General features: G+C 35.1%; 1 protein-coding gene and 1 non-coding gene across 7 annotated transcripts in view; one reads left to right on the top strand and one right to left on the bottom strand.

Moving 5' to 3' along the window:
• The window catches only part of SPAG16 (sperm associated antigen 16), a 1,454,415-nt gene that overhangs the window by 648,898 nt on the left and 789,004 nt on the right, over positions 1 to 16,513 (bottom strand). The gene's annotated exons all lie outside the window — the stretch shown is intronic.
• Positions 13,979 to 14,085, top strand: LOC118154866 (U6 spliceosomal RNA). The gene has a single exon (XR_004745118.1). It is a non-coding gene; the product is annotated as a U6 spliceosomal RNA (small nuclear RNA).

The raw sequence follows: 16,513 nt of genomic DNA, 5'->3' as shown, positions 1-16,513 counted from the left end.
TGCAATATACCTGTAGGCCGGTTTGGTTCTAAGACCATTTTTAATATTTAATTCTAGTTTATATAAATTCAGGAGATCTTTTTAAAGAATACACCTCTGTAGGATAAAGTCAACAAAATAAAACATAGAAATAGGGCTGGGCGCGGTGGCTCAAGCCTGTAATCCCAGCACTTTGGGAGGCCTAGGCGGGTGGATCATAAGGTCAAGAGATCGAGGTCATCCTGGTCAACATGGTGAAACCCCGTCTCTACTAAAAATACAAAAAATTAGCTGGGCATGGTGGCGCGTGCCTGTAATCCCAGCTGCTCAGGAGGCTGAGGCAGGAGAATTGCCTGAACCCAGGAGGCAGAGGTTGCAATGAGCCGAGATCGCGCCATTGCACTCCAGCCTGGGTAATAAGAGCGAAATTCCGTCTCAAAAAAAAAAAAAACAAAAACAAAAAACAGAAAAAGAAATAATAAATGCCAGCCTTGGCAACTTAGTGAGCCCCAGTCTAAAAAACAACAACAACAACAAAAAATGTGCATGATGATGTACACGTGTAGTCCTAGATACTCAGGAGGCTAAGGTGGGAGGATCACTCAAGCCCAAGAGTTTGAGGTTGCAGTGAGCTATAACTGTGCCACCACACTCCAGCCTGGCCAAAAGAGTGAGACAAAAGAAACATTAAGAAAGAGAGGAAGGAAGAAAAAAATGGAAGGAAGGAAAGGAGGGAGGGAGGGAAGGGAGGAGAGGAGGGAGGGAGGGAGAGAAGGAGGGAGGGAAGGAGGGACTAGATGGAGGAAAGTACACAAGAAATATGGGAGAAGTATGATTCAACAACATTTAATGAGGTATAAAAAGCAGGATATTAGGTGATCACAAAATAAGTACAAACCAAGACTGTAATATTGCTTCATGGAAGCTAAGGTTGCAGCAACTATAATAATGACTCTCCAGAGACTCTCCAGAACAAGGTCAATAGTCTCCCTACACTGTGTACACGTTAAAGTACTCTGTCAACATCATAATTTAGAGAGCTATAGGTGAACTAAAGAACTTTTAAAAGAGAATAAAAGAGATGATGAGAGAGCTGAAAAGGTTTTTTTTTTTTTTTTGACAAAAGTTTATAAAATGTCCATGATTGCTGAAAAGATTCAGTCCAGTAAATAGGTCAGAAAACTATGAATCATGGGCCCGTCACTTGTTTTAGTAAATAAGGTTGTAATGGATTAGCCATGCACCTTCAGTTATATATCGCCAGAGGATGCTTTTATGCTGAGTAGTTGCAACAGAGTCCATGACCCAAAAGTCTAAAATATTTTCTATCTGAACCTTTAAGGAAAACTTTTCTGACTTTTAGTCTAGTAGACTAAATAAAAACTATAGTAGAGAGTCCCCACTAAAATATTCAGAAGAGTGTATATCAGTACACACATATGAATAAACTACTCTAAAAAAAGAAGCCCTAGAATTAGAGGAAATAACAGACCACTTTCCCATAGGGCTAGGTACCTCCCTCCATCAGCCTGTTACTGCCTTCCACCAGCCATAGTGTAAGGGGCTGGGTAGAGTACTTAGAAGGGTCACAGGGCACTGGGTAGAGGACTTAGAAGGGTCTTGTCTCAGTAGCTGGGAATATTAGCCATAAACTAAACATTGCTTTGGTCTTACACTGAAAATTTTAAAATAAGGCCCAAAAGGATACAACTGTTTACAAGAAATGTAAATATGTTCCAGAATAAAGTTCGAGAATATTTATGGGAATTAGAAATATCCAATACCTTTTATGAATTTACCAAGGTGTCCTAAATAACAAAGATCTTTATCTTATTTTAATATTTATAGGAATAAAAAATACCTAATATCTTTTATGAATTTACCGTGGTGTCCTAAATAACAAAGATTTTTATCTTATTTTGTAGTAGCTAGCTTGTTAATTTACTATATTTTGCATTATGGTTTTTATGTATTTATTTAAGTTTACTTTTATATTATACTTTAAGTTCTGGGAAACATGCAGAATGTGCAGGTTTGCTACATAGGTATACATGTGCCATGGTGGTTTGCTGCACCCATCAACCCTTCACCTACATTAAGCATTTCTCTTTATGCTATCCCTCCCTTAGTCCCCCACCACCTGACAGGCCCAAGTATGTAATATTCTCCTCACTGTGTCCATGTGTTCTCATTGTTCAACTCCCACTTATGAGTGAGAACATGTGGTGTTTGGTTTTCTGTTCCTGTGTTAGTTTGCTGAGAATGATGGTTTCTGCCTTCATCCATGCCCCTGCAAAGGACATGAACTCAACTCTTTTTTTATGCCTGCATAGTATTCCATGGTATATATGTACCATATTTTCTTTATTCAGTCTATCATTGAAGGGCATTTGGGTAGACACATGCACACGTATGTTTACTGCAGCACTATTAACAATAGCATTACTGTTACTCTTGTTATTAGAGGAGTTATATGTTTCCTATTGATATTGACTTCCATATTTCTGACCCTAGAATCCATATACTTATTCTTAAATACTCATACAAAATGATTTGGCTTGATATTCTCAATTATGGATGCTGAGGAGCCCTATAAGATAGATAACAATTTAACATCTCTGACAAGTAACCATTTGTTACATTTTCTATAAAACTGTTACAGAAAAACACATAAAATACAATAAGTGTAAAAACAGAAGGCACCTTGTATTGTGTTATATATGTATCCTACAAAATTATGCATGAATTTTTAAAAATTAAAAAAAAACAGCAGAATGTCAGAATTATTTTAACAGGATGGTGGACTCACAGATTTTCCCCTAAATATTCTGTAATGTTACCATTATGTATTTAGGTTGGGTTTTCTAATAGTCTTATAAAGTATTTGATTCGGCAGTGTCATAGAATTAAAATCAACATGTAAAATTTATTGCATTTTTATACATTAGCAATGAAAAGACTGAAAATAAAATTAGAAAAATAATTCCATCCAAAATAGATTCAAGAAGAATAAAATATTTAGAAATAAACTTAATAAGTGAAAAACTTATACTCAAAACTATAAAACACGGTTGAAATAAATTAAACAACACCTAATACATGGAATAACATCTTATGTTCATGTATCAGAAGACTTAATATTGTCAAGATGGTAGTACTCTACACATTGGTCTTTATATTCAGTGGAATCTCTACCAAAATTTCTGCTTTTTTAATTTTGCAGAAATTTACAAGATGATCCTTAAATGTCTATGTAAATACAAAGATGCAAAACGGCCAAAGCAACCTTAAAAAGCAACAAGTTTGAAGGAATTTTATTTCCCCATTTCAAAACTTATTACAAACCTACAGTAAGCAATAGGGTACTGGCATGATGACAGACATATAAATCAATGGAATATAATTAAGAACCCAGTAATAAACTTCCACATTTATGATCTATTGATTTTTGAACAAATATGCTAGGAAATTTTAATAGGAAATGAATAGTCTTTTCAAGAAACGGTACTGAGACGACTGGGCATTCACCGTAAAAATATAAATTTATATCCTTATTTCACAGCATACAGGAAAATTAAACGTAGAGCCTAAACATAGAGTTAAGGCGATAAAACAGAAAACACTGGAATAAATTTTTATAATCTTGGGTCACTCCATGATTTATTAGATTGTACTAAAAGTACAAAGAATAAATAAACAATACACTAGGCTTCATTATAATTTAAAAGTTTTATGTTTCAAAACATGCCACAGAGGCCAGGTGCAGTGGCTCACATCTATAATCTCAGCACTTTGGGAGGCCAAGGTGGGAAGATCACACAAGGTCAGAAGTTCAAGACCAGCCTCGCCATTATAGTGAAATCCCATCTCTACGAAAAATACAAAAATTAGCTGGGTGTGGTGATGGGCATCTGTAATTGCAGCTACTAGGGAGACGGAGGCAGGAGAATCACTTAAACCCAGGAGGCAGAGGTTGCAGTGAGCCAAGATTGTGTCGCTGCACTCCAACCTGGGCAACAGAGTGAGACTTTGTCTTTAAACAAACAAACGATGCCACAAAATGGGAGAAAGTATTTGCAAGTCATAAATCTGATAAGGGATTTATATCTAGAATACATAAAGAACACTTACAAGTCAATAACAAAAGAGTAAATAATTCAACAAATGGTCAAGGGAATTGAACATTTTTCCAAAGAAGATATATGAGTGGGCAACAAGCATGTGAGAAGGTACTCAAGATTAGTTATTAGGCGAATGTAAATAATGGCCACAATGCCATATACAGTTCACATCTACTGGAATATAATCAAAAGAAAGGCAGCAACCAATGCTGATGAGAATGAGAGAAGGTGGAACACCCATACATTGCTGGAAGGAATGCAAAATGTTGTAGGCACTTTGAAAACTGTCTGCCAGTTTCTCATATGCTAAACATAGAGTTACCCTGTAAGATAGCAGTTCTCCTCGTCATCTACCTAGGAGAAATGAAAACAGACGTCCACCCAAAGACTTGTGCATAAATGCTCACAGCAGGTTATTCACAATGCCCAAAAAGTGGGAAAAGCCCAATCCCTCATCAATTAGTGAATGAATAAACAAAATGTGGTACGCAGCCATTCATTGTTTAATGATGGGAATATGATCTGAGAAACGTGTCCTTAGGCAATTTTTTCATTGTGTGTATATCATAGAGTGTACTTACACAAACCTAGATGGTACAGCTTACTACACACCTAGGCTATATAGTCTAGCCTATGGCTTTTAAACTATAAATATGTATGTTATGCTACTGTCTTGAATAATATAAACAGTGTAACAATGGTGTTTGTGCATCTAAACATAGCTAAACATAGAAAAGTAATGCTAAAAATACAGCATAAAGATGAAACGATTCACCTTGTCTCAGCACTAACTATGAATAAAAACTCGCGGTGGCTCAAGCCTGTAATCCCAGCACTTTGAGAGGCCGAGGCGGGTGGATCACGAGGTCAAGAGATGGAGACCATCCTGGTCAACAAGGTGAAACCCCGTCTCTACTAAAAATACAAACAAAAAAAAAATTAGCTGGGAATGGTGGCGCGTGCCTTTAATCCCAGCTACTCAGGAGGCTGAGGCAGGAGAATTGACTGAACCCAGGAGGAGGAGGTTGCAGTGAGCGGAGATCGCGCCATTGCACTCCAGCCTGGGTAACAAGAGTGAAACTCTGTTTCAAAAAAAAAAAAAAAACAAAACTGCAGGACTGTAAGTTGCCCTGGGTGAGGCAGTGAGTCAGTGGTGAGTGAATGTAAAGGTCTGTGACACTGCTGTATATTATTACCATAACCTTTATAAATACTGTACACTTAAACTAAATTTTCTTTCTAAAAACCTTTCTTCAATGGTAAATTAACCTGAGACCACTGTAACATTTTTACTTTATAAACCATTTAATTGTTGGAACTTTATGATTGTCTTATATTAACACTTAGCATTAAGATTCACACTGTACAGCTGTACAAAAGTATTTTCTGTATATTCTTATTCTATAAGTTTAGTTCTACTTTTGATGTTTTTTTAATTTTTTTAAATTAAAAACACAAGACATACATATTGGCTCAGGCCTACACAGAGTGTCAGGATCATCAGTATCACTTCCTTGCACATCCACATCTTGTCTCAATAGAAGGTCCCTACGGAAAATAACAAGCATGCAGCTTGCAGATTTCCTCTCCTATACATCCCTATCTTCTTCTGGAATTCCTCCTGAAGGACCTACCTGAGGCTATTTTACAGTTAACATTTTTTAATAAGTAGAAGTACACTTAAAATAATAATAATACAGTAAATATATAAATCATAACACTATTATCAAGTATTACGTATTGCACATAATTTTATGTGCTATACTTTTATATAATTAGAAGTGCAGTAGGTTTGTTGACACCAGCATTGCCACAAACATGTGAGTAATGCATTGTGCTACAACCTAAAGACAGCTATGACATCACTAAGCAATGGAAAATTTTCGGCTCTATTATAATATTATAGGATCATCATTTTACATGCAGTCTGTCCTTTACCAAAGTGTTATGTGGCACATGACCATATATCCATAGAAAGGAATATTATTCAGTCATAAAAAGAAACAAAGTAATGATATGTTACAACATGAATGAACTTTGAATACATTATCCTCAATGAAATAATTCAGACACAAAAAACATACATACATTAAATATCCAAAATACACAAATATACAGAGATAGCAAGTAGATTAGAGGTTTCCGAGGGTTGAGGGTCAGAATAAGTATGGGCTTCTTTTTTGGAGATGAAGTCTCCGTCTCCCAGGCTGGAGTGCAATGGCACAATCTCGGTTTACCACAAACTCCACCTCCCAGGTTCAAGTGATTCTCCTGCCTCAGCCTCCAGAGTAGCTGGGATTACAGACACCTGCCACCGTGCCCAGCTAATTTTTGTAGTTTTAGTAAAGATGGGGTTTTGCCATGTTGGCCAGGCTCATCTTGAACTCCTAACCTCCTGAACTCCTGCCTCAGCCTCCAAAGTGCTGGCATTTCAGGCGTGAGCTAACATGCCTACCCAGGTATGGGCTTCTTTGGGGGGTGATGGCAATATAGTAAAATTAGGTTAAGATGATAGTTTCACAATTCTGTAAACTTACTAAAAACCCTTACATTGTAGAATTAAAATGGGCAAATTTAAGGGAAGTTAAATTATTGTAATATATAAATAAACCTGTAAAAATATTTGAGAATCCAATGAAAGATTTGTAATAAAAATTTTAACCATTTTGGGAGGAGGTGAATAATAGATTAAATGTTTCATTAAAGATATATCCTATACAATTATGTGACTTTTTTCCTTCCAAACACAATTCATAATTCTTGAATACAAAGTATATTAGTTTATTCTTGCACTGCTATAAAGAAACACCTGAGACTGGGTCATTTTAATGCAAAGAGGTAAATTGGCTCATGGTTCTACACACAGTACAGGAAGCATAGTGGCTTTTGCTTCTGTGGCGTCCTCAGGAACTTTACAATCATTGTGGAAGGTGAAGAAAAAGCGGGTATGTTTTACATGGCTGGAGCAGGAGCAAGACAGAGGAGAAAGATGCTATACGCTTTTAAATAACCAGATCTCATGAGACCTCACCATCGTAAGAACAGCACTGAGAGGATGGTGCTAAACCATTCATGAAAGATCCACCCTCATGATCCAATCACATCCCACCAGACCCCACCTCCAACACTGAGGATTACAATTGAGCATGAGATTTAGGTATATATCATAGAGCGTACTTACACAAACCTAGTAAGATGTATCTTACTAAACACCCAGATCCAGACCATTATCACCAAGTGTTAGAAATATAAACAAGAATGAATTAATAGAAAATTGTCTGTAATTTCTAATTAAAGAGTTGGTGTACTTTTGGAAGGCAAATTTTTTTGTGTGAGGAATATATTAATACTAAAATGTTGAAAGAATAAAAATTTAGTTTGCTTCTGATGTGAAGACACAAAATTGTAGAAAAGACTAGTGATATTAGTATCAGTTTTATGTATTGATCAATTACATTATAATTTCACATAGTACTATGTAAATAGTTTACATATAATATTTATCTATGGTTACGAACATATCATGAAAATAATTTCTTTTCCAGAACTTGCCAATATCAATTCTTAATCATTGCTAAACATAAAATCTCATTGCTAGGAAGATTTACGGAGTTTATCTCACAACTACCACATTGAACAGAACTTTCTTAGACTTTGAGAAAGAACTCTCAATTATCTATAATGATATATTGAAATGGGGCTTATCAGTAGTTTTTGAAAGTTTCCACAGGTTTTTATTCTCATCGGCTCACATTATCTTCAGTCTTTTACCATCACTCGCTACATGCTCAGAAACTGCATGTTAATTTTAATAATGGTCCAATAGAGAATAAATTAACATTCTAAACCCAAATTTAAATAAATTTAAGATAATCTAAAACTTTAGATTCTTGTCATTTAGTAATTTCAGGAAAATCAGAGTATGAAATTAAGACAGACCTGTGTTCCAATTCTATATCCTTTATAAACTGTAATCTTAGATGTTGTATATCTTATCCAAATTCGTTTTCTCATTTGTTGGATGCAGGGCATAGTTTTAATGTATTTTTCACAGAGTTATTGTTAGGATCAAAAGCAATAATGCTTTAAAAGTTACTAAATAAAAGTTACTAAATAAAATTTACCTTTCTTGTGAGATATCAAGTATATTTTCTAAACTATAATTTGTACTTTAGCTACCAGTCCAACGATTTTATTGCCCTCATCTCAGTATGTGCCTTTGGAGGTAAGTATTTGGGGAAGAAAAGTTTAAAACAAATGATATAATCAACATAAGGGAAAGGAGAAATTCAAAGCAAAATAGCAAAAAAGACCAGGAAAGGGAATGTGTAGAAAAAGAATCTATTCTTAGTAGCCCTTACTATTTGCAGACAGCCTAGATACTTTGTTTCAAATTACTACTTATGAAATTAGGCTACTGTTAGGATTTAAACTGTCATTTGCATATTAAAACTACACCATGTGCAGATAAGTTATGTCCAATAAAAACTCACTTCTTGAGTGAACTCATATGGAACAAACTGCTGGAAATAAATATTGACTTTTTGTCACTGTAATTGAAATAGTTTTAATTTCAAATTCAGTGAGTCCTTTTAGAATACAACAGAATAATTATTCTCTGATATTAAGAGAATTCCAAAAAATACAGTTACAAAGCTTGAACTTTAATTCAAATAATCCTGGCCTTAAAACACATTTCACCAATGCAATGAGCAATCTTTATTATACTTTGTAAAAGGTTGAAAAGTTTCTAAAATTTGGATTTCAATATAAGATTTAAGAATTTGATAATGTTTGTGAACAAAAGACCTGGTTAAATGAAAAAGCAGTGGTTATTTAAAAAAAGAAATCAACCTAAGACATCTGAAAAGCTATATATATTCATAATCCACTGAAAAATGTCTCATTTATGCATGGCCCATTAATAAATTATATAGGTAGATAACGGATACATGGAGGTATTAAGATGTTGTACTTTATGACTTCTGGGATATCCAAACTGGACCACAGGGTGAAGAAACCAGCATTTTAAAAAGCCAACATGAACATTTCCTTGTCTCTGAGATTCTGATTTTGGGAATAAATCTTACTTTATTCATTTAACAACTTTTACAGAATTCCATTTTGAATTATTACCAGTGCTTACAATAGATGTAGGTAGACTATATGTCTTAGTGACAGAAAACTAGACACTTGAAGTCACTTTTCCCTAAGTATTTTCCAAAAGATATTAAAGTTGTCACATACAAACAAACTGGTGGCTAGCCTTTTAAAACTAAATTTGAGAATAACTTACATGTGCAGCAACCAGATTGGTCATTTATTCAGAGAGACTGGAAGGTGAGCAAAAGAAATGCCATGTACCTACAATTCTTTTAAAATGTATTAACTTTGAATGAGAGGAAAGAGGTATGATGGTAGCTAAAGGGCATAGAATAAAAGTTTGCATGTTTTGTTGTTTTGTATGTTTTGGGTATTGTGTATCTTAGTTTGGTTGGAATAAAAAATATTGACATTAAAAATCTAAAGGAGAAAAACTCAATGAAAATACTAGACAAAGAAGGAAAAATTACTTTAAGATCTTAGAATGTTGGAGAGGTGGGATTCAGACCTCCTGGGATTGAAGGAAGACCACCACCATTTCACTCAGATGAAAAGTACTGGCAAGATGCAGGTCAGTTTTAGAGATGTGCCACCTGGGCACTGAAGACCACCCAGAAGATGCTCATTTTCACCGAAAAGTAGGGAGCAGTGCTGTTTGATGAACAATTCTGCTAGAGTGTCCTCAGAGAAATGAGAGGAGAACATGTTTACAATAGTCATTTCAGTCTGGGGAAACCAACTGACATGAAAAATCAAGCTCATTAGGCAGTGTGAGGCAAATTTAAGTAGGAAATTTTGTAGCACTTTAGGGCTGTTAAAACAAGCAGCTGTATATGATCCTTTCAACACACTGAGGGAGGCAAAATTGTTGCTCCTTTATGAAAAAACACAACTTCAATGAAGTCAAATGGAATATTCCATAGCCAGTATAATGAGTGCAATTTTCTTCCATCAGCAACAGCGACCAGTTTCCTCAGAACTTTTATTTCATGTACTTAATACTATGGGTCATTGCAAAGTAGTTCTTACTTCAGTTCTGTTTTCTGTAACAAACAAACCTGTAAAGTTCTGGTTTTAATTGGTAACATTTTTAAACAAAATTTCTGAGAATTTGTCCTGATGAGTACTGGCTTGGTGTTTTGAGAAAAAAAGAAAAATGCATTTGGCTTGGGAAGCTACCTTGTTCTGAAATAATTTTGAGAAAAGTTGGCTTCCAATGTGTTGCACAATACTCAGAGTCTTTAATGTGTTAATGAATGTTTTAACTTCAATATAGGATGACAAATATGTACAGAATTTTCAAAACATTCATGAACACTTTTTCCCATTAAGTACCTTGTAGGACTTACTTTCCACAGGACAAACATTGGAAAACGTGACTTAAAACATTTTTATACTCACTCCTAATCCTTTCCATTAAATGATAAGGGCCTGTCTTACCATGCTTGACTTATACTTTGGAAGAACAGATTTAGAAAACTCACATGGATATTATAAGTACTTTTTTATTTAAAGCATTTAATGTATATTTGAGAAAGAACATTTTCATGTTTAGGATTAGAATGTACACATTTCTCCTCCCATTCAAGTTTCAGATTTATGCAACTCAGCCCATTACTGAGAGAATGCTAGTCTAATCCCTTTTACATGGTTTAAAGCTTTTATTTTGTGTATCCCTTAAGCTGTTGTCAGTTTTTCCTAAATATTATTATCTAGTCAGGAGTTGAATCAGATGTACCATTTTATTCCTTAAAACTATTTTCTTTATATATAAAAGAAGATATACTAAAGATAAGTGACAATATTTGCTTTCCACTTTTACCAAAAACGCCTCATGATTCAAAAATGAGGGGTATATACAAAGGATTTATGTTTTTTCCCAAACTTTAGTTTCTTTAATGAGGAGTTTATTTCTTCACTGCAAGCTTAAACTAACTCTCTCTCTCTCTCTCTCTCCCCTCCTCCCCCCCAGGTATGGATCTGTAAAGAAACCTTGATTGTAGGGACCCCTATATTAGTTTTGCTCTAAAAGAAACTTGAGAATCAAAATCAAGGCTTGTTTAATATTTTAACACTTATTACTACGTCCACACCACTGAAAACGCATTGCTAAATTAACCACAATTGAAGACCATTTCAAATTGCTTCTAAAAAAATCAGTGATAATTAAACCACCAGGGATTTCTCAGTGGATACTTATGTGCTATTTTCATCTAAAATAGTATTTCTAATTTAGCTGAGTAGAGAATAGATTAAAGCAAAATACTCAGGCAGCAGCTGGATGATGAGTTGAAGTGAGACAACAAAGGTCAGAACAGGCAGAAGAAAGTTATTTCAGACATCTTGATGTGCATCTTCAACTGATGTGACATAATCAGAGTTGGCCCATGACAAAATCATTATACAGGCAAATTTTACCTCTTATATGTTAAGCTACCTTCATTATTCTACCTCTATGCATATACACACATGCACGTACACACGCACACATGTACACCATACACATATATGTTATGTACATATACACACAGTACTAGTTATGTTCACATTGTATATAATTGGTGTTTTTCACCCACAAAATAAAACAGATTAATACAAATATAATAACTGTTAAAATAAAAGACTAATATTAATATTTTAAATATATTAATGAAAATATAAGTACAGAAGAGGTAGAAATTAACAAAAATTTAAAAAATAATCCATTAAACCTTAATGAAGGATACAACATTAAGCCAAAAATATACTTTTAGTTATAATGGTCTGAGTTATGGTGAACATTAAAGCAGGGAGAGCAGTTCTTTGCAAAGGAAACGTTCAGAGAATGACAAATGATCTACTGGACTTCCCACAGTAAGTACTGAGAGTTCAGAGGTGGGGATGAGGATTTAGAAGTACATAGAGGTGAAACTACAATGCTGAAAAGAAAATTTTGAAAACTATCATGGAGAATCTTTAATGCCAAAAAAAATCCCATCTTATTTTATAGGCAGTGATGAATCATCAGTGATCCTTAAGAATTAAATTAAAATAATAAAATCTATGATTTATTTATAAGAGTAATTTTGGCCATTGAGCAAGCGTACTCCATTAGGAGAAGAACAAGGGAGTGGATGACATCATGGAGGGAGAAGGTAACTAACAACAATCAAGTTGAATGATATTGAGGGGACAAGAAAGATGAGAGACATAGGCTAAGGATCATTTTTGAGGGGCAGATTTTAATTAATATAAATGGTTAAGAAAGATCTAGAAGAGTGAAGACCTAAAATAATACCATGATTTTGACTCAAAATACATCAGAGGATAATGATATATTATCAAAAATTGGAGACGCTCGGGATTTTCAAATTATTTTTATCTTCCCTGCTTTAAAAAGATTTTGAGGCAAAAATAGATGAGTATATTTTGGGTTTGAAAGTGGATAAGTAGAAACATTCAATTTTAGTTGAAAAATCAATCCGTTTGGAAATTCGAGCATCATACAGCTTATGGGCAAAGTATAATGGAGATAAGAATAAAACAGGTAGAGTTCCTTCATAAAAAAAATAAGAACTGTATCATGTGAATGAATAAGGTTATCACTGAGCAGAACTGTCAAATGTTGAAGGTTGTACTGGAATAGTTTGTCTTTCTAAGCTGCTTGTGAAACAAAAGATAACACATAAGTTGGTCTTCAAACAATGTCTCCAACAATATAACAACCTTGCATGTATTTTTCAGGAATGATGCCAGACATGTTCTCAGAGACATCTGAACATAAAGGCAATGATCATTCTCAGCATTGCAATTTTACTTATAAATGAGCATAACTATTGATTAGTCATTCTTATTGGAATATGATATTGGAAAAACACATAAATGACTGAAGTCAAATTTATTTAAATGCTGCTAAAACATCAAGACCCACACTAACTGTCAAAAATGGTATTCATTTTATTCAGTTATTAACCCAAAGTGAAATACTATAGCCTACAGAAAGGATGGTTGTATTTCCGATTTCAAAGTAATCAAATGAATGAGTGCAATTATTGAAGAAATTTTTAATCCATTTTTCAATTCCATACATGCATTTTTAAGTGGTTCAGTACAATTATGGTGATTGAAATGGTTCTTCCAAAGTATTTGCATTTAATTGATCATCTTTAAGTATACCGACATTCTTCTTTCAGTGACAGAGAAAACAGGAAAACGTTCAGACTCCTGTTTTTCATCTATCTTTATAAAGCAAACGATGCTATAAAAACAGAGAGGAGTTATACTAGCTAGAATTAATATAAATGGAAAGATTCTACCTGTAGAAACTGCACAATGATTTAAGAGTTATCATTCACTCATAAAGAGGCCACATAAGTATATTGTCAATCTGTCACAGTCATAAAACAGGCAAACAAACAAGTATTAGAGCTGAGAGATGAGTTTAGATGTTGTCCTATTCCTTTCAGTATTTATTAATAATTGAGTATATTCTAGGCAAAATTTGAAGCAAGTTTTGAATAGAGGGATTAAGCCAGCTTACACCAAAGGTCCCAGTGATGGGGTCTATTCTAAGGCCTTCCTGTGAAATTTGCAGCACATCGGGTTCTTTAGGGGAAGAATTTGAATTTCCTAAAAGGACAAACATTGTGGATATTAGCTCTGAGATCTAGAATTTATATAAATAATGTTTTACTGATTCCAATTAAATAAATAACAAAGAATCTAGTGTAGAAAGAATAAAAAGTAGAGTTAAACACTACCACAAAAACAATAACAACATCTAAAATTCCATCATCGTGCTCGCTTCGGCAGCACATATACTAAAATTGGAACGATACAGAGAAAATTAGCATGGCCCCTCCGCAAGGATGACACACAAATTCGTGAAGCGTTCCATATTTTTAAAAAAGCACAAAAAGGAATGAACAAAGTCTCCAAGAAATGTGGGACTATGTGAAAAGACCCAACCTACGTTTGATAGGTGTACCAGAAGGGGACGAAGAGAATGAATCCAAGCTGGAAAATATTCTTCAGGACATCATCCAGGAAAATTTCCCCCACCTAGCAAGACAAGCCAACACTCAATTGCAGGAAATACAGAGAACACCACAAAGATATTCTGCAAGAAGAGCAACCCCAAGGCACATAATCGTCAGATTCAACAGGGTTGAAATAAAGGAGAGAATACTAAGGGCAGCCAGAGAGAAAGGTCGGGTCACCCACAAAGGGAAGCCCATCAGACTCACAGCAGATCTCTCGGCAGAAACACTACAAGCCAGAAGAGAGTGGGGGCCAATATTCAACATTCTTAAAGAAAAGAACTTTCAACCCAGAATTTCATATCCAGCCAAACTGAGCTTCAGAAGTGAAGGAAGAATAAAATCCTTTGCGAACAAGCAAGTACTCAGAGATTTTGTCACCACCAGGCCTGCTTTACAAGAGCTCCTAAAAGAGGCACTACACATAGAAAGGATCAATCAGTACCAGCCATTCCAAAATCACACTGAATGCTAAAGAGCTTCAACATAATGAAGAATCTACAACAACTAACAGGCAAAACAGCCACTTAGCATCAAAATGGCAGTATCAAATTCACACATAACAATATTAACCCTAAATGTAAATGGACTAAATGTACCAATCAAAAGACACAGACTGGCAAATTGGATAAAAATCCAAAACCCATCAGTGTGCTGTATCCAGGAAACCCATCTCACATGCAAGGATACACAAAGGCTCAAAATAAAGGGATGGAGGAAGATTTACCAAGCTAATGGAAAGCAAAAAAAAAGCAGGAGTTGCAATTCTCATCTCTGATAAAATAGACTTTAAAACAACAAAGATCAAAAGAGACAAAGAAGGCCATTACATAATGGTAAAAGGATCGATACAACAAGAAGAGCTAACGATCCTAAACATATATGGACCCAACACAGGAGCACCCAAATACATAAGGCAAGTTCTTAATGACTTACAAAAGGACTTCGACTCCCACACAATAATAGTGGGAGACTTTAACACTCCACTGTCAATACTAGACAGATCAACCAGACAGAAAATCAACAAGGATATCCAGGGCTTGAACTCAGACCTGGAGCAAGCAAACCTGGTGGACATTTACAGAACTCTCCACCCCAAATCCACAGAATACACATTCTTCTCAGCACCACATCACACCTACTCTAAAATTGACCACATAATTGGAAGTAAAGCACTGCTCAACAAATGCAAAACAACTGAAATCATAACAAACAGCCTCTCAGACCATAGTGCAATCAAGTTAGAACTCAGAATTCAGAAACCGACCCAGAACCGCACAGCTTCATGGAAACTGAACAACTGGCTCTTGAATGTTGACTGGGTAAACAACGAAATGAAGGCAGAAATAAAGAAGTTCTTCTAAACCAATGAGAACGAAGACACAACGTGCCAGAACCTCTGGGACACATTTAAAGCAGTCTCTAGAGGAAAGTATATAGCAATAAGTGCCCATATGAGGAGAATGGAGAGATCCAAAATTGACACCCTATCATCAAAATTGAAAGAGCTAGAGGAGCAAGATCAAAAAAACTCAAAACTCAGCAGAAGACAAGAAATTACTAAGATCAGAGCTGAGCTGAAGGAGATTGAGACACGAAAAACCCTTCAAAAAATCAATAAATCCAAGAGCTGGTTTTTTGAAAAGATCAACAAAATAGACAGACCACTAGCCAGATTGATTAAAAAAAAGAGAGAGAACAACCAAATAGATGCAATAAAAAATGATAAAGGGGAAATCACCACAGATTCCACAGAAATTCAAACCATCATCAGAGAATATTACAAACAACTATATGCGCATAAACTAGTAAACCTGGAAGAAATGGATAAATTCCTGGACTCCTGTGTCCTCCCAAGCCTAAACCGGGAGGAAGCTGAAACTATGAATAAACCAATAACAAGGTCTGAAGTCGAGGCAGCAATTAAGAGCCTACCTCACAAAAAAAGCCCAGGTCCAGACGGGTTCACAGCCGAATTCTACCAGACACACAAGGAGGAGCTGGTACCATTCCTTCTAAAACTATTTCAAACAATCCAAAAAGAGGGAATCCTTCCCAAATCATTTTATGAGACCAACATCATCCTGATACCAAAACCCGGCAGAGACCCAACGAGAAAAGAAAACTTCAGGCCAATATCCATGATGAACATAGATGCAAAAATCTTCAATAAAATATTGGCAAGCCGATTGCAACAGCAAATCAAAAAACTTATTCATCATGATCAAGTAGGATTCATCCCGGGGATGCAAGGCTGGTTCAACATACGCAAGTCTATCAACGTAATTCACC

Source organism: Callithrix jacchus, chromosome 6 (genome assembly GCF_049354715.1).
Source record: "Callithrix jacchus isolate 240 chromosome 6, calJac240_pri, whole genome shotgun sequence".
Lineage (NCBI taxonomy): Eukaryota > Metazoa > Chordata > Mammalia > Primates > Cebidae > Callithrix > Callithrix jacchus.
Note: the sequence above shows the minus strand (reverse complement) of the source record. Positions and strands in the feature narration are given on the sequence as shown.